The sequence below is a fragment of the Triturus cristatus genome, chromosome 4_1, assembly GCF_964204655.1.
Source record: "Triturus cristatus chromosome 4_1, aTriCri1.1, whole genome shotgun sequence".
Taxonomy (NCBI): Eukaryota; Metazoa; Chordata; class Amphibia; order Caudata; family Salamandridae; genus Triturus; species Triturus cristatus.
This window is the reverse complement of record NC_140585.1, coordinates 101326497-101345531: the sequence shown is the minus strand read 5'-3', so window position 1 is coordinate 101345531 and position 19035 is coordinate 101326497. Positions and strand designations below refer to the sequence as shown.

Here is a 19035-nt window from a genome sequence, read left to right as displayed (position 1 = left end):
CTGCACAGCTAAATACATATAAGGTCCCAAAGGCGAGACTGATTGCATTGCAAATGCTTGTTTGATTAGCCTTTTGTTGTAGTGAATAGTGCTTCCATTGCAATTGCTGCTGGATCCCAGCAGTGACTGCTGTAGGTTTTCAGAGTCTATAGCAGCATGATGAGGCTAAAAACCACGGCAAGAACTGCAGCAGCACAGCAGGGAAAGCTTTGGCATGGCAGGGACTGTGGGAGTGTTGTCTGCACAGTGGATCTAGCAGGGAAAGGCCCTATGAATAACGCCCTAACCCCTTTCGATTATGAAACTCGCATAACATATGCATGGCCACCAAACAGAAACAAGCATTGGCATAGTCAATAGGTTTCGCTTTTGCGACCTTATAAGTATTTCGTTATGCAGCACAATATCCTTGGTGCAACAACATCAAGTGTTGCGTGGCTAAACACTTATAAGGTCCCAAAGGCGAGACCTATTGGCTATTCCAATGCTTGTTTGTTTTGAGAATCTGGTCACCCTAGTTATCCAGCTGATGATGGTTGTCGCAGATACGCTATTCCCGGAGCGGATATTGTGCAGATGTTGGCAAGATGCCATGGTCCTGTCCTCCTGAGACACCGGAAGAGAGTTGAGGACCCCAGAGGAGTGCGCGCCTTCCAAAAAGGCGTCACCGATGCAACGCTCCTCGTCGTACGAGACTTATTTCCTTATACTCCCCCCATCAGGCGCCCCACCTTTACGTGCGTGCCACCAGTGAAAGGACGGGTTCTTAATGCTGATTTCTGTGTGCCTTGGCCAGATTTCAACCTCACAAAGGAAGGGCGGACCCGAAACACCTGGGCCCGGCTCGCTCAGTATTTCCGCGTTAGAGGCTGTCACTAGGAGCACTTCTCTCTCCATCGAGCGGACACAAACAGGAGCAGAGGTAAGAGACCTTCTTTCTACTCAAAGGACCGTAGCCCGGCTCTTTAATTCTACACATTGTATGCAGTTTAGACTCAAACCCCGTCTCTCCAGCCCCCAAGCTCAGTGTTTCCCAAACCATGGTCGGAAGCCGACTTTTGGTGGATCGGGAAACTCCAAGCAATAAATAAAGGTGTCTTTCAATTCTGTGCTGTTTATCTTGTCTCATTTGCGGTCAAATCTCAAGCTGTGTCTTCTGACAATTTGCAGCTTATTCTTTTAACATGTATTGGTGGTTACTGACTTTTCTTTCCCTGACGTGAAAATGAGAGGAGTTTTTAAATTGAATCATGTGACAATTTTTGGATATCGTTTTTTTTCAACACACATCACAGTGTAAATACCTAGAAATTAAATGTATACATTCAGAAGTTAGGAAAGGAAAACTGAAGTACATATATTTTTTGTAATTCTGAACTGTGCTGGAAACAGATATTTTAATAGGCTCGAAACAAATAAATCCACTTAAATTAGTGATGCACAAATGACACATATTCACAGAAACCTCATTCCCACACATTATCATTTGAGTGCTGTATGGTTTATACTTTTAACAGTAAAACTATATGTCTGTGCAGTTAGAGGGTTTCTGTTCAGCGATACTACACGCAAAGTGCCAGTTTAAATCTTTATTTTCAGCCCTGACGTTAGTGTGAAGCTTTTTGCTCCAGGCAACAGCTCCAACGGACTTTTCACACATAGCATAGAATTTAGAATACAGCTGTGTAATCCAGTGACATCATCAAGACAATGGCGAGAACAAAACTATGTAATCCAATGACATCAACACAACAGGCGAAAACACAATTATGTAATCTAATGACATTATCAAAACAAAGATGCGACACATCTTTGTAATCCAATGACATCATGAAAACTCAGTCAAGAATATAACTAAATAACCCAATGACATCATCAAGACAATAGCAAGAACACAAGTATGTAATGTAATGACATCATCAAACCCATTGCAAGAATATGACAATATAACCCAATGATATCATCAAGCCCATAGCCAGAACACAACGATACAATATAATGACATCATCAAGACAAGGGCGAGAACTTGACTATGTAATCCAATGACTTCATCAGGACAACAGCTTAGACAATCAGTATCGAGCCGACAAAGGGACACCATTTTGTTTCCTGGAAACGTATAACACTTTTGAGCAGAAGACTGGCTAAAGCCACTTGTTGCTCATAATTTACCAAAGAGTCTCTGTTCGTCAGTCTCTCAAGAGTGCAGGTACATTCATCCTTAACCTCAGTAAGAGCGGTGGCACTGGTGGGGTGCATGAGGCAGGGCAAGGAGGGTTCTTTGGATGGAGCGTATACACAGAGCATCTGCCTACAAGCCGGGTCCATTCAGTACATTTTACTAGTCATTTCAGAAAATTAGCACAAGCTTGCATACAAAGTAAACAACAAATTAGTGGTACCTACGGCCAAGGTCACATTAAATGTGTTATTAAAAATCACCCGATTCTGGAGAATTCAGTAAATGATACTTTTACTTTTGACATCCGGTGACCCTCCTGCTGGACATCAGAGATATAATGCCAGGATGGTGGCACTTTATCTGCCAACTGGGTAAATAGTGGATATTCTCTGCTAATTACCCTGCATCTGGCTTAATAGTAAAAACTATTATTGTTTGGCCAGCAGCCTTGCAAATGGCAAAGAGACTTCCCTATTTATGCAGCTGCTGGTTAACTAGCACAGAAATATCATTTTGGTCCGCAATCGTGCAAATTACAAAGGAACTTTTATTATTGCCTGGCCTATGGCTAAATCGCCGCCATTATGTACTTTTACCCAGCGGGCAAGCAAATAGCAAAGATTCTTCACTATGCTCCCAGCCAATGGCTGAACAGCGAACATTATGCACTATTTGCGAGGCAGTCATACAAATTGCTAAAACAACTTCACTCTTTTCCCAGCTGCTGGCAAAATAGCCGGCACTATGCACAATTCAGCCAGTGGCCAAGGCAATAACAAATAAGAATCATTATTTACCTGGCTGCTAGCTAAATAGTAGAAGTTATGTATGTAAGGAAATTCCTCTTTTTGCATGTTACCCTGCACATTTCTGGACTGATGCTTGCTCACCAGACCTCAGTGCCAGTGTTCTAACACCTTACAAAGAGTATGTCGAATTGGCTATCCCTGATTGGCAAGAACTGACTTACTTACCAGTCCTTAGTATATGGTACACAGGGTACCCAGAGCATGTAAGACAGTGTCTACTCAAGGCTGCAGCACTGATTGTGCCACCATCTGTGTGACAACGCACAAAACAGCTCCCAGCCTGCCACTGCAGACTGGAAGAGCAGTGGTCACACTGCTAATTCGACTTTGCCATTCACACTAATGGCAAAGCCACCTCTTCCTTTAGTATTTGTAAGTGTCCCTGAAGGAAGGCCTATGGAGCCCTAAGGCAGAGAGGTATATATTATTAAGAGGGACATGTACTTTTCCATATATGTCTTAGCAGCAACACCTCTAAATGTTCGTTTTGCTTTGAAAAGGCTAGTAGCCCCATTGGCTAACACAGAGTTATCAGCTGACCCCTTAGCCTGGCTAACCTCCGAATGGGAGTGTCCATCTGGGTATTGTAAGGTATCAAATTAATCGTTGCCTAAAACCAGACTTGATGCCCAAGTTGAATTTAGTGTCACTATTAAAGAAAATGCAAGTATTAGGAAAGTTTCCACTCTGTAACCCAGTTTGTCCTGTGGCCACCAGACAGCTTTCTGCCCTCCTAGGGAGTAGTGTGAATGACTCCCTGGCTTAGGAACAATAGCTGCCTGCTGCAGCGCGAGGTGTTACCTCCCCGTTCCAGGAAGCCACTTTGGGTGGTAGCCCAAGAGGCAAACTACAAAGGCGAAGCTGCTTTTGTTGGGCAAATATCGATCTCAATCCTGAGGGGCTGTCCTTTGTTCAGGTAGATGGACTGGTGACAGGGACAGAGAGGGAAAACCAGTGCCTAAACTGTTTTTCCCGTGTGCATGTAGCCCACAGGTAGCCTCACCTCTAGGGTGGTCTACTAAGCACCTAACAGCAGAGGAAGAGTGCAGACATAGTGCACTCTGGGTTTATCAGATGCCACACATTGCCGTAAAGTCATCACCAAGAAGGAAGAGACCTGGTAGCCATTGGCTAGTGACTGCATCACCCCTCATGAGCATTTTTTGGGAATAAATATGGCACCCTGAAGGTCAAATCACTTCAGAGCTGGAACAAGGAACAGTGAAGAACTGCCCTGCTGCCCCCGGACTGCACAAAGAGAGGCTGCACCATCTGTTCGATTGCACCTACTGCACCTTAGGCTAGCAAAGAGACAACTGTGCCTATAGCTCCTAGCTCATGGAAAAGTTGCGCCCCAGTCCCAGACGAAATAAGTGACTCTAAGGGTCAGTTGGATGACCCACTGGAACCAGCTCTAGGGACAAAAGAGCTAAAGAAGCCCAAACAGGCAAGTCAGTAGCCACTTTGGAAGAATCCCTACTGACTGCCACTGGGTGCCACAAAATACTAATCCTCAACAGTCAAAAGTTGCACTTGAGTCAGCAAAATCCGGTAGTGTCATCTGAGTCCAGATTGGTTGCCCAAGAGGGACACCTGCCTCCACCAAAGGATACTGCTCGAACCACTATGTACAGAGACCTGTAGTCCAGCTGGCTTTCTACTGGCTCAAAGAGGACTTTGAGGGACTCCAACCTCCGTGGCCAAAGTAGCCCCACCTGACCCACGGACCGAGGAATAACCTCAAAGCCAACCGGTGAGTGCATCCTTGAACATCTTCATCACTTGTATCCTCAGCATCAGGACCACTCCATTGAAGTCTCAGGCGGTTGTGCTGTAAAGTTAAGAATTGGACTCAAAAACACTCTGGTGGCCAGTTAACTGTCCAAATCTACCCCATTGGTGCCCCAGAGCTTCTCCCTGTCGGATTTGGTCACCCAAGCCGGGCCGGAGTAGTCAAATGAACTTTTATTAACTTTCGAAAAGATTTCAATTTTGCTCATCTTGGACTCTAAAAATTCATAAAAATATAATCTGTTTTTATAAATTGTTGTTCTGTTTCTTTCATGTTTGGCACTGTTAAATGCTTTACACTAGTTCCTTTGTTCAAGCCTTGCTGCTAGAAGCCCTAGCTACCCCGGGTTGAGCCTAATGTTGTTCATACGGTTCCGACTGGACCCAAAGCAGTTTTTTAGAGTGTATCCCTCGGTAAGGCCGCACATCCTTACCATATAATACATCCAAATCCCCCAAAATGCACTATTTAGATAGCAGCCTGGCAAAGAAAATTCACTATAAATCTAGCTATTGGCTTATAGCATGCACTATATCTAATTGAACTGTAGTCATGCAAATTATTATTATTATTATTATTATTATTATTATTATTTATTTTTATAAAGCGCATAGTCACCCGGAGGTATCCCAGCTCTGAAGAACCCTAAAAACAGTAAAACTGAGGACCGAGGCTGAGTTCACGAGGGGGACATAGGAGCTAGGGAAAAAGATGTGTCTTTAGCAGTTTCCTAAAACGAAGGTATTGGGGTTCCAGACGGAGAACCCGAGGAAGGGAGTTCCAAAGACGGGCCGCATGGACCGAGAACCGTCTTCCTCCTGAACGTGCTTTCATAAACCTTGGGGCGTTGATGAGATTTTCTGCGTTGGAACGGAGGGATCTCGTGGCTATGTAAGGGGTGATGAAATTGCGGAGAACTGGGGGGCCTTGGTTGTTCAAAGTTTTGTGCACCAAACACAAGGCTTTAAATTTAATTCTCTCCCTTATAGGGAGCCAATGCAGGAGTTTGAGGGCAGGTTTGGCCGATGATCTGGCCGGGGTGTTGGTAATAATCCGGGCAGCAGTATTCTGAATCCTTTGCAGTTTATTCAGTGTTGCTTCCGGTGCACCCAGATAAATCGCATTACTATAGTCCAGTCTTGATATAATAAAACCCTGGACTAATAGTTTTTGTGATTTCGGAGGAAGAAGGGGCAGGACTTTCCTCAAGGATTTTAGGAGACCGAAACAGGTCCCTACGACCTTCTTTGCTTGCGGGGCGAATGAGAGTTCCGAGTCATTCCAAACACCCAGACTTTTCACCTCTGTCTTTGGGTCTGGGGGAGGACCTAGACATGTTGGCCACATGTCCAGAGGAAGTGAAGTTCCTTTTGAGCCGAGTACAAGGACCTCGGTTTTTGTCCCGTTTAGTTTTAGCGCTGATCTATTCATCCAATGATGGACCTGCGTAAGGCAGTTGAGGAGATCAGCTTTCTGTTGTTTAGGGTGGGACAGAGACACCACTAATTGTGTGTCGTCAGCATAGCTGATGACACTCACTCCGAAAGGGGTGATAACCTCCTCCAATGTGGACATATAGATATTAAATAATGTGGGGCTCAGGGAGGAGCCCTGAGGCACACCACATTGGAGGGGCATTTCGGAGGAGCGGGCGTTCTTCTCCCAGATCTGATAAGATCGTTGTGTCAGGAAGGATGAGAGCCAGGATAAGGCTGTGCCTTCCAGACCAACTCTTGCCAGCCTTTCGATGAGGAGTTGGTGGTCAACGGTATCGAACGCTGCGCTAAGGTCGAGGAGGATCACTGCCACTGATCCTCCTCCATCCAGCAGCGTTCTGGCTTCCTCTACCGCCGCCAGGAGGGCGATGTCCGTGCCCTGTCCTGGTCGGAAGCCCGTCTGGGAATTTTTCAGTTTGTTGTTAGCCTCTAGGTATTGCGAAAGTTTCTTGTTGATGAGTTTTTCCGCGATTTTACTTACTCCTGGGAGTAAGGAAATGGGCCGGTAATTCGCCAGGTTTTCAGGGTCAAGAGTGGGTTTCTTCAGTAAGGCCTTTACCACCGCCTTCTTCCAGCTCAGGGGCACAACTCCCTGTTGAAGTGACGTATTAATCAGCTGAGTGAGGGAAGGGATGATAGAAGGGGCTACCTCTTTAAGGATCCGAAGAGGAGCAGGATCTCTGGGGGAGCCGCTCTTCATGGAGTTGAGCGTCGTCCGTACTTCGTCTGAGGTGACCTGGCCCCATGTGGACAGGCCGGTGGAAGAAGTCGGATATGGGAGAACGGTTTCTTCCCTCGGGCTCAGGGGAGGAATTGAATCCAGGATTAATCCGATTTTGTCCTGGAAGAAGTTAGCCAATTGTTGGCATTTCTCTTGGTCAGTTTTAGGGTCAGAAGGGGGTCCCCGTTCTTGTTCTGGTGGTTTTGAGAGTTCTTTGAGGATAACAAATGCTTCCTTCCCGGAGCCACCCGCTCTCTCTATTCTCTCCTGAAAAAACACGCTTTTGGTTTTCCGGATAGCGGTTTTATAATTGAGAAGAGAGATGGAGTAGATATTTTTATTTGCTCCTGTTTTATCACGTCTCCATGAGCGTTCAGTTTTTTTACATTCTTGCCGTAGGGCTTTAAGCTCTGGAGTGTACCATGGAGCAGGGGATATCTTTTTAAGCTGTTTAAAAGTAGTGATTTTTGGAAGCAAAGCGTCGAGAGACGACGTAATCCAGTCACTGAATTGTTTATCGGCCGCATTCGGGTCCGAGGAAAGCTCGGGAGTGGAATCTGTAAGAGAACGGGCCCATATATCAAATGGCAATTTGTGCCATTGGCGGTCGGTAACCTGGGTTTTAGGAGTTAGGTGATTAGATATGGGAGTTTCCCAGAAGAACGGAACCAGGAAATGGTCAGTCCATGGAAGGGTCACCGGAGGGTTAGAAGTCATCGTTGGAATATTGGTAAAGATGGGGTCCAATAGATGGCCCTTCTCGTGGGTGGGCTCGTTGTTCACCAGACATACCTCTAGAACTGTAAGGTCATGTCTGATGTCCGCGGCGACACGATCCGTTGGATCAAGGAAGTGGAGATTGAGATCACCTAATAACAGGAAGTTGGAGGTGGAGGAGGCTAGTTGGGAAATGGATTCAACTATGGAGTTGGGGAAATTGCCTGGGGCCCCAGGGGGGCGATAGGTCAGAAGCCCCGCCACAGTGACGGCTGGGGAGATTTGGATGGAGAACTGGCCGCACTCACAATCCTCGATATCAGCGTTAATCATCCTACAGACGTATCGTTCCCTGTGGATTATGGCTACCCCGCCTCCCCTCCCTTTAGGTCTATTTAGCGTTTGGCAGAGATAACCTGTGGGGAGGGCTGTGACGACATCCGGATCGGTGCAGTCAGAAAGCCAAGTCTCTGTTAGGAACATTAGGTCGAAATCCTGATTTTGGATTAGGAGATTTACTTCGGTGGCGTGTTTCGGGAGGGAGCGGCAGTTGAGGAGTCCAGCTTTCAGAGCCGGTCTGGTGATTTTAGGGGGGGGAGTCGGATTGCAGTTTGAGCAGGTCAAAAAGACCTTACCTTCCGTAACCGTGTGGTAGCAGGTCAGGGTGGTTTTCGGACGTAGGGCTCGTAGTGTATCAGCTGTATACATCACTCGCTCCTGAGGGTCACCTGGCAGAGTAACGGGGCCACGGGCCGTCCGGGTCCGGACGGGCCCAGACGGGCTTGCCTTTGGCGCGCCTTTGGCGCGCCCGCTGCGCCCGTCCGCTGCGCGTCCGGTAATTGCACATTATTTTATGGGTTTAAGGAGGGGGGTGGGGGTGGGCGTGGCCTCAGGTAGGCGTGGCCTTGCTTCCTCGCCGTAAATGGCGGCGGGAAATTGTTTTCCAGGGTTTGCTCGTTGCAGCGAAGGAGTCGCTGTTTCAGCGTGACTCTAGCCCGCTCTGCCTGTTTGCCGGGTGAGTGCGCTTTTTAAAATACAATTTTAGTAAGGTGACACAAAAATACAGTGGTGATAGTTTTTAAAAGAATTTCGGCGTTCTCCCGGCTTCCGCCTCAGGAGTTTTCAGGTTCTGAAGTGAAGTGAAGAAACGTCACCATTTACCAGGCCACTGTCTAAGTAGCAGACATTATGCATGATTTGGCAGGTGGCTGTGCAAATGGCAAAGAAACGTCCCTACTCACCTGGCTTCTGGTTAAATAGCAGCCAGACAGCATACATGATTTGGCCGGTGGTCGTGCTCATAGCTGAGAAACTTCACTATTTACCTGGCAGCTGTCTAAACATCTCAAATAATATTATTGCTATGACTAGCCCAGATTTCAGTAGGTCCTTACTACCAGGTAGAAAAAGAAGTGAACACAGTTGACAATGTTTGAATGTTTCTAAGTTAATTTGGAAGACATGGTACAGAAGGCACTCCCTTGTACCGCGGGCCAAGACTTAGTGACTTAGGAGACTTATGCAGGAGCTGTCTCTTACTCCTCAAATACTCCTCCTCTTTTATGTTTACCTCAAGATGTGGCTAATGATAAAGATGATTAAATCCTTTGCAAAAAGTGCAGATTTAAAAAGTGCACAGGGTTTAACTGGTTTTAGTTGACCAGATACATCTTATTCATTAATGAATAGGATGTATCTGGTCAACTAAAACCAGTGAGGAACATCCAATCTTCACCTGTTTTTATCAAGTGCCAGGCTTTCCGCCATTAAAATTGCTTTGGTTAAACCCTGTGCACTTTTTAAATCTGCACTTTTTGCACTCATCACATTTTTTGATTGGCACATGACCAACATTCAGCTCCGCTGTAACTAAGCATCGAAGCACACCAGGGGTGCAGTAGGCATCTCTGGTGGAACCCTATGATGAAGCATGTCACCAACCAGGTTGGTGAGTGAGGGTTCATATACTAAATCTGAGTGATTTGTCACATGCGCACATATATATATCTATACTTATGTATATATATTCACCTTCTTTCCTTGTATCCACACACTCTTTTGTTGTTTAACATTTATCGCCCAGGAGGACTAAGAGTGTGTCTCTACCCTCTCTCTCTCGTTGTTTTTCCATGCATTATATTAAAGGCAAGGAAACGAAGATTATCCCTTCTAATTCTCCCATGTGTGAGAATTTATCTTTTTTCTTCCAGTTTAACTTCAAGATTATGTTCCCACTCAAGAAAATGTATTGTTTCATTAGCCCTGTTTCTCATGATACTAATCTAGATTTATTATCGTCATGATGTTCATCGGTTTCTTATGGACTGTGGAATTTGTTTATATTTTAACATGTTTATGAAGGTTTTTTTCATTGCAAAGAAGCCAGTGCTCCTCCGGCTGATTGGGAGACCTTCTGCACTGCTGACCTCTTTGTGCTGTTTTATATACATTTTGTTCAGCAGTCTTATATGTACAAGATGTTTTTCTTGGCTTGGCAGTAATGATTGATAGCATTTAGAATCTCTCCAAAAATAACCTAATTTCCATTTTTAGCCACATTTAAAAATAAACACAGACGAGAAAATAACTGTGTTTCTCTCTGTATTCATCTGTAAAAATTAGCAAAAACAAAAAACAGGGAGCCTTCTTTAAAATATATTTACTCCTGTTTTCTCAGCAGCACAGTGTTATCATGAGGTTTTGGGACACCAGATGACTCTCAATAAGATTGGTATAACTTGATTTATTTAATTGGTTAAAAATGTTCACTCATAATATAATGTCTTAGAGGTAGTTAGCCTTCGTCCTTCCTAGGTTATCGGCTTATGATGGTGTAGAAACTTTCAGGTTTGAGCACAATGATGTCTCTTTTCCTTCTTCACATTTGCAATAGGTGACCTTCTTATCCAGAGTCCCCAGGAAAAGAAAAGCACAGGTAAGTGGTCTATTTTAGGAAGAAAATGCTGCTTTTCACTCTTTCTTCTCTATGTATCTCTTCTTGTCTTTGCTTCTTTTCCACACTCTTTTAATCCTTGGTACTTTCTCTTTCTTGTATCTCTATGTGGAGTTATCTTTCCCCACTGTTTTTTGCTTGCTAATGGGATTCTAATATTTTGCCCACTATTCCGGATCTCAGGTGGATGCTGATCCCCTTATGGCTGTCTTGCAGCCATAGATTTAGGACCAGATGTACAATTGTATTTAGCTAAAATGGGTGGTGATATGTACAAACCCTATTTTACGAGTTGGTAACCAATTACTGACTTGCAAAATAGGGTTTGCAAGTCGCTGTTCGGAAGGGGCGTCCCTTCCTATTAGCAAGTGCACTGGTTTGTGCGGGCTGGTCGCAAAACACTCATAGTTTACCACCTACTTCAAGTAGGTGGTAAGCCACTCGCAAACAGGAAGGGGTTCCCAGGGGACCCCTTTCACTTTGTGAAAGGATGCAACATTTTTTGTTAAGAGCTGACAGTGGTCCCATGGACCACCTGTAAAAACTGCCTACTTTTAAAAAATGAAACAGAAATGTTTAATTTTTCTTTTTTAATGCATCCGTTTTCCTTAAGGACCCCAGCAGGCCACCATCACTGTGAGTGCTGGTCATTCCCAATGGGTCGCAAATTGTGACCTGCCTCATGAATATTGATGAGCCATTTGCGACCCCATTAGGAACCGCAAGCAGTTTCTGAAACACTGTTGTACATTCTATTTTGCAAGTCACAAATTGCAAGTTGCAAAACATCGCAATTTGTGGCTCGCAAAATGGAATGGTCGTTCATCTGGCCCTTAATTTTGCGTCTTTCGCCCCAAACAAAATAGTTTTGAAAAGCAAACTTATGGCAGGTTGAAAAAACACAAGTAAAACTGCTTTCTATTTGTAGGATTTTCCTACCATATTCGGTTTCTTCATAAGGATCCTTGCTTTATTTCATGTTAGCTACCCCGTCGTTAAGAAAACAAACATTTAAAAAAAAAAACTCCCTAGGAAGTTCCAGTCACTTTCGACCACTTGTTTGCCAGGAACTGCTGTCCACCCTTGTCTGCATCTGTGCGAGCCGTGCTCCTCCTGGAGCGTGGCAGGACCGAGGGCTGCTCTGGTGGGTAGCACCATGGAGCATGCCTTCGTCTTTGCTTCGCTGGATTCAGTGCGTCTTTCGGCGTCCTCCTCACATCTTAGCTGTTCCATGGGAGTCCCGATTCCTGTTCGTCACCGCGTCCTAATTTCTCTTCTCTTGTACTTCTTTGCTGTCGTCGTCTCTATCAGTTCATCCCTGTAAAAATAGTAGTTCTCTCTTTGTTTCTGTTTACCTTTCCTTGTTCTGTCCTTCTTCTCTGGTAGCCATCTCTTTTTTTGTTTTGCTGAGTTCGAGGGCAGTATGGGCCAGAGGGGAGTTCCTGTAATTCTTCTGTATAGTTACCGGAGATCCCCTTGTAACACCCCCCCTCCCTAAGATTTACCCGATCGGGGAAAAGTGGATATCGTGAAAGGAAAATCTTTACTGCCCTATTGTTTTCCCCTTTGATGTCGGGCCTTGTTTTGTAAAGGCTTGAGGGACATAAATCATCCGAGGACCCTAGGATTAGTTCCCTTGTTCCTGTTTAACCAAGTTAGAGAGGTGTGGTCAGTATACTAAATGAAAGACCTACCTTCCAAATAATATTGCAATTTCTCGTTGGCCCATTTAATACTAAATACTCCTTTTCAATTATCAGGAAGGATATTTCACTGAGGAATAATTTATAGCTGATACAGAGAATAGGTTCCTCTTCACCTACTTTGTCTCTTGAGACAAGACAAGTTTTTGAAAGATCAGGAGATTATAGTATTGGTTTGGATGAAATTATCTGCTTTAGCTGATTGAAGGCATCAAGGGCCTTTAATTAGGGATATTTAACCGCCCTGTTGGTTGCCCTCTTCTTAAGGAGATTTGTTAAAGAGGCGGATATTTGTGAATTCTTGGGTATAAAATTCCTAAAATAGCCCAAGAATCCTAAAAAGGCCCCATGCCTCGTTTATTCACAGGAAATGGGGTCTCGGTAATGGCCTTTACTTTTTCTGTCTACGGCTCAATTATCCCCTCTTCTTGCATATAGCCCAGATATCTGAGTTTGTTATATGCAAACCTGGACGTATCTCGCATTAATATGGAGCTGAGCGGCCTGTAATTCTGCAATTACGGAATATTACAATGTGGTATAGGTATGCTGAGGCATATTGTTGATCAATCATCGGGGCTTATTTAGCACTGCTTGTCACCCATGGGGTCTCCAGGCATTGTGTGGTTTGAGTGATCCTCAGTCGGAGAGAGGTTGAGGTCGAAAAGCCAGGTCTTCAGCTGCTTCCTGGACTCCCTCAGAGTGGGGGATGTGTGCAGGAGGCGAGGGAGGTCATTCAAGGACTTGGTGGCGAGGTAGGAGAAAGAGTAGCCACCGCATCGGCTGTGATGCATATGTGGGCTAAGGTGAGGGTGCCGGAGCGGAGCTCTTTGGTCGGTTGGTAGAAGGTCAGGTGGTTGTTGATGTAGATGGGTCCCGTTTGGTGGAGGGCTTTGTAGGCATGAGTGAAGAGCTTGAAGAGGCAGGTCTTCTGAACAGGGAGCCAGTAGATGGCTCTAAGGTGAGGGCTGATGCTGGCTCTTCTGGGAAGGTTGAGGATGAGTCTTGCCGCCAAGTTCTGGATGGTTTGGATGTGGTTAAGGAGCTGTTTGGTGGTTCCGGTGTAAATGGCATTGCCTAATCGATTCGGCTGGAGATGAGGGCCTGGTTTAGAGTCTTCCTGGAAGAGGAGGCGATCCACCGGAAGATCTTGTGGAGCATGCGGAGGATCTGAAAGAAGGCAGAAGAGACGGTGTTGATCTGTTGTTTCATGGTAAGATGGGTGTCTAGGGTGATCCCAAAGTTGCGTGCGTGATCCGAGGGGGAGGGTGATGGGCTAAGGGTAGAAGGCCACCAGATGTTGTCTCAAGGGGAGGGTTGTTGCCAAAAATAATGACCTCTGTCTTCTCTGAGTTGAGGTTTATGGAGTTGGTTTACCTCCAGGTGGAGATGTTGGTCATGGTGGTTTGGAAGTTGAGCCTTGTGGTGTCTGGGTCTTCTGAGAAGGATAGGACAAGCTGGGTGTCGTCGGCATAAGAGACGCTGTTGATTCCATGGGTGCGGGTGATGTTGGTCAGAGGTGTCATGTACGTGTTGAAGAGGGTGGGGCTGAGGTAGGAGCCATGGGCTGTGGAAGGAGTGGAGGGAGGAGCCCTGGGCTGCAGAGGCGAAAGGTGGAAGGTGGATGCTCTGGGTTCATCCGGATAGTAAGGAGTCAATCCAGTCAAAAGTCTTGCCCTGGATGTCTATGTTGTGGAGTCTGGTGATGAGGGTGTGGTGTAAGACCGTGTTGAAGGCTGCAGAGAGGTCGAGGACGATGAGGGGGGCAGAGCTGCCTTGGTCGAGGAGTCATCTGATGTCATCCATGGCTATGATCAGGGCAGTCTCGATACTTTGGTTAGGTCGGAATCCTGACTGGGATGGGTCAAGCACGTTATTCTCATCGAGGAAGTTGGTCAGCTGGAGGGTGATGACCTCTCCAAGACTTTTGCGGTGAAGGGGAGGAGCGAGATAGGTCGGTCATTTTTGAGTTTGTTGGGTTTGGCTGTGGGTTTCTTTATGAAGAGTTTGACCCTCGGCGTGCTTCCATCCATCATCCACGGTGGCTGTAGTGATGGAGGTGTTGAGGAGTCCTGTGAGGGGAGCTCGAATGGCTTCACTTCCTAGGTTGAAGATGTGATGAGGGCAGGTGCCCGTGGGTGATCAAGAGTGTATGAAGTTCATGATAATGATGGTGTATTCCGTTGAGGATTGCTTCCATTCGGTGATTCGGTGGAAGGTGGCGTCGCTATGGGTGCGGGGTGGGTGAGGTTGGTAGGTTGAGGATCAAAGTTGCTATAGATGTCGGCGATCTTACGGACAAGAAGTCTGACAGTGTGTCGCAGTGGGCTTGGGAAGGGCGATTGTGTTCTCAGTGGCAGTGTTTGCCACGTAAACTCTCGGACAATGTTGAAGCGTTCCTTAGTATGGTTGGTGCTCACCTCAAGTAGGGAGGTGAGGGCTTCTTTCTTGGTTTTCTTGAGCTGTTGGTGGTAGCTGTTGAGGGCGGTCCTGAAGGAGTTGGGGTTTGCCGGATCACCAGAGTCTTTCCAGCTTCTTACAGTGGCGTTTGAGCATCAGAAGTTCAGGGGTGAACCAGTTGGGCTGCTTGGTGGTTCTTTCCCTGGGAGGGTTCTTCAGGAAGGCAATGGTGTTGGTGGTTGAGATGATCCAGTTGGAAAAATTCTGGATTTTGAGTTTGAGGTTGTCCATGGTGGGTGGTATGGTTTCGTTTAGGACTGTGATCCAGAGGGGCTTGGTGACTTTGTACGAGTTCAGACAGTAAAGGGCCATAGATGAAAAAGTGAACGATGCTGTGGTCTGTCCAGGACAGCTCAGTGGTGTGGGAGTATTTGGCGCAGTCGTTGGTGGAGAAAATGGGGTGCAGGGTGTGTCCTGCGCTGTGCTTGGGGGCGATGACCAGCTGAGCCAAACCGATGGTGCTCATGTTCTCAAAGTGCTGTGGTGTTGGAGTCGATGTGGTCTTCGAGGTGGAAGTTGAGGTCTCCTAGGAAATTGTAGTGGTTGGAGTCTAACACTAGGGGGGCGATGAAGTCCCGGATGGCATTGCAGAAGCTGGCACGGGGGCCTGGTGGTCTGTAGGTGAGGGCTCCTCTGACTGTGGTTTTGGTGTTCAGTTTGATCTGGAAGTTGAGGTGTTCCATGATCGGTGTGGTGTCGTCGTCCAGGGCGGAGCAGTCGAGGGAGTCTTTGTGGATGAGGGCAATGTCTCCGCCAGGTCTGTTGGGGCGGTCGCAATGGATCATTTTGTATTTGGGGGGCGTGGCGGTGGCGATGTCGCGTGAGGACAAGGGGGTGAGCCAGGTTTCGGTGAGGAACATCACGTCGGGAGCGAGTGTGGTTAACGTGTTGAGCTTTTAGAAGGTGGTACATTAAATGTTGGAAAGTGGTGGGAGCTCCATGCAGCCCAAAAGTAAGAACAGTACATTTTAAAAACCCATAAGGTGTTGGAAAGGCTGTTTTCTCTGTATCTTCAGGTCTCAGTTGAACTTGCCAGTTTTCCTTGATGAGATCTATAGAAGAAATATACCAAGCCTCCCCAGTTGTTCAATCAGCCCATTTATTCAGGACAAAGGGTAGTTGGCTTCTGGAAGTCAGTAGGTATGTTGTTTTACCACTATCTCTTGGTATGGATGGGATGAAAAGCCAGATGGGTTTTCTCAGGGAGATCAGAGAAGATTTGGGCAATGGGTAATAAACCTTGCAAGAGTTCATCCGTCTGACAAGTAGTAAGAGAATCATTCAGAGAGACCTTGCCAAGAGTATTCTCTGTAGGCTGCAGCGAAACAGTGGATTGTACTGCGACTGGCGGAGGTCCAAACCATTTATAAAGCAAATTTATATGATAGATTTATTTAAGTCCTCCAGCCATCTGAAGTTTATATGTAATTTGTCCAATCTTCTCTACAATTGGGCAGCAATATTAACACCCATTCACTAACTGCTAATTCCTTCAATTTTTTCCCTTAACTATAGAACTGTCTTTGCCTTTTTTGTTCCGTTTCTAAATTAGTTCCAGAGTTCCCTGAGTTTTCCCAATAGGGCTCATAATTGGGTAGTATGATGCAGAAGATTCCCTGCTTCCTGTCGGTCATCTCTCTCCAATGCTTGTTTGGTAATTTCTAACAAAGTACGAGGTTTACGCCCAAAGAGCAACTTGAGTGGGAAACAACCCAGACTTCTTTAGGTCTGACTTCTGAACAGGCCCAACGGAAGGAGGCGATCCCAATTTCTCCGTTCGCCAGTCAACATCTTTTTTAGAGTGAGTTTTAGTGACCCATTATATCTTTCAACCAACCCATCAGTCTGAGGGTGGTACACGGAGGTTCTCAAGTGAATGATATTTAGTTGTGTACAGATTTGATTCATCAATCGGGACACAAAGTCCAGTCAAGATCTCCTTTGGGAATCCCATTCTAGAGAAGATTTCTTTCAAGATTTGGGCTATTATTTTAATGATGGTTTCCCGAAGAGGAACGGCTTCAGGATACCGGGTAGAATAATCCACCAGTACTACTACATATTTACGTCCCTTACTGGAACATGTTAGAGGTCCTATTAGATCTATTCCCACTCTTCCAAAGGCTTCCCAACTATAGGCATTGCTTATAGTGAAACCTTAGGAGGCTGATGGTTTTCCTGTGCTTGGTTATTTGAGATAGGATCCATAGCCAGCAGATATGGTTTAATATGGCCTTGTACTTTTCTTGGCCTCTAAATGCCCTGTCATTAAATGAGAGTGATACCAAAGGGGATGATCGACGGAGCGCTTGAGCAAATAAAACACTCACCCCTAGTCAACTGATCTGGTTTTAATCCATCATCATTCTATAGCTTACTCCACCCCCCAGTTCAGACATGGCCATATGCAAATCAGTCTGACCCTGTGCCTCATGGGAACAGTCCAGCCCGAACTGCCAAGCCATGTCTTCCCTGGACCAGAAACAAGCATCCTGGGACCGGTTTCAGGTTCATAATCCTCATCAGCCAGGCTATCTTGAATCCAGTGGCAAAGTGAACAAGGGACCCACGTCTGGGCATACCCTCCAACTTAGGGCGAACAAAGCGATACCAAAAGGAATGATGGACGGGGTGCTTGAGCAAATCAAACACTCACCCCCAGTCAACTGATATGGGTTTAATCCATCATCATTCTTTAGCTCACTCCACCACCCCAGTTCAGACATGGCCATATGCAAATCAGTCTGACCCTCTGCCTCATGGGAACAGTCCAGCCCGAACTGCCAAGCCATGTCTTCCCTGGACCGGAAACAAGCATACTGGGACCGGTTTCAGGTTCATAACCCTCATCAGCCAGGCTATCTTGAATCCAGTGGCTAAGTGAGCAAGGGACCCACGTCTGGGCATACCCTGCCAACTTAGGGCGAGCACAGCGATACCAAAGGGGATGATGGATGGAGCTCTTGAGCAAATCAAACACTCACCCCCAGTCAACTGATCTGGGTTTAATCCATCATCATTCTTTAGCTCACTCCACCACCCCAGTTCAGACATGGCCATATCCAAATCAGTCTGGCCCTGTGCCTCATGGGAACAGTCCAGCCCGAACTGCCAAGCCATGTCTTCCCTGGACTGGAAACAAGCATCCTGGGAACAGTTTCGGGTTCACAACCCTCATCAGCCAGGCTATCTTGAATCCAGTGGCAAAGTGAGCAAGGGACCCACGTCTGGGCATACCCTGCCAACCTAGGGCGAACAAAGCGATACCAAAGGGGATGATGGAGGGAGCGCTTGAGCAAATCAAACACTTACCCCCAGTCAACTGATCTGGATTTAATCCATCATCATTCTTTAGCTCACTCCACCACCCCAGTTCAGACATGGCCATATGCAAATCACTCTGACCCTGTGCCTCATGGGAACAGTTCAGCCCGAACTGCCAAGCCATGTCTTCCCTGGACCGGAAACAAGCATCCTGGGACCGGTTTCGGGTTCATAACCCTCATCAGCCAGGCCCAAGGCTCACTCACCCTCATTCCCATCCCATCCACCGGGGCGCCGCACTTAAAGTTTCAGCATGGCGTCCACTGTTATATCAGCATGGGCACCACCCTTAATATTTAAGCAGGCGCCTGCTTTTATTGTTTTTTTAAAATTAGCATGGCTCCCACTTCACGGGCTGTCATACGCATAACTTTTAACTGCACAGGCGCCACACTTTAAATTTAAGCATATCCTCTCTTTCTGCTTTTGTCTCTCGTCTGTGTCTTTAGCATTTATTTTAATTTACAATTTCTTTGTTGCAACTCACTCTGCCTGACTCTTTGCCCCTTGTGTTTCCTTTTCGCTTTGCCCACAGCCCCCCTTGCCCTCCGCAGCCCCCTTCTCTCCCTTTCACAGATAGCACAGTACACAAATGATTCGAGCGAGCACAAAAGGCAGTTTCAATATTTATTCAGGCCCAGCAGGGCTACTTGAAGATGTGTGCGCCCCTGCCCACCCACCTTTTAAACAAGCATTTGCAATGTAATAGATCTCGCATTTGCGAGAGTTTAAGCTATTAGCATTGTAAATGACAATGCCTTTCATTTATGTTTTAAAAACCAAAACATGAGTAAAAAACATTGTCATTTACAATGCCAACAGCTCAAACTCACGTAAATGCGTGACCTATTGCATTGCAAATGCTTGTTATCTATGTA

At 46.2% G+C, this 19035-nt stretch overlaps 1 protein-coding gene across 4 annotated transcripts in view; it reads left to right on the top strand.

The window, feature by feature from the left end:
• Positions 1-600: 600 nt before the first annotated feature.
• LOC146839649 (serine protease FAM111A-like) overlaps positions 601-19035 on the top strand; it is a 243946-nt gene continuing 225511 nt past the window's right edge. For 2 of the 4 annotated variants that reach the window (XM_085651743.1, XM_085651741.1), the window contains exons 1-2: positions 605-922; positions 10611-10652. The gene's annotated coding sequence lies outside the window, so the exon portion shown is untranslated. Of the gene's footprint in view, positions 923-10610; positions 10653-19035 lie in introns of all 4 variants that reach the window. The other 2 variants (XM_085651740.1, XM_085651742.1) reach the window with 2 other exon arrangements.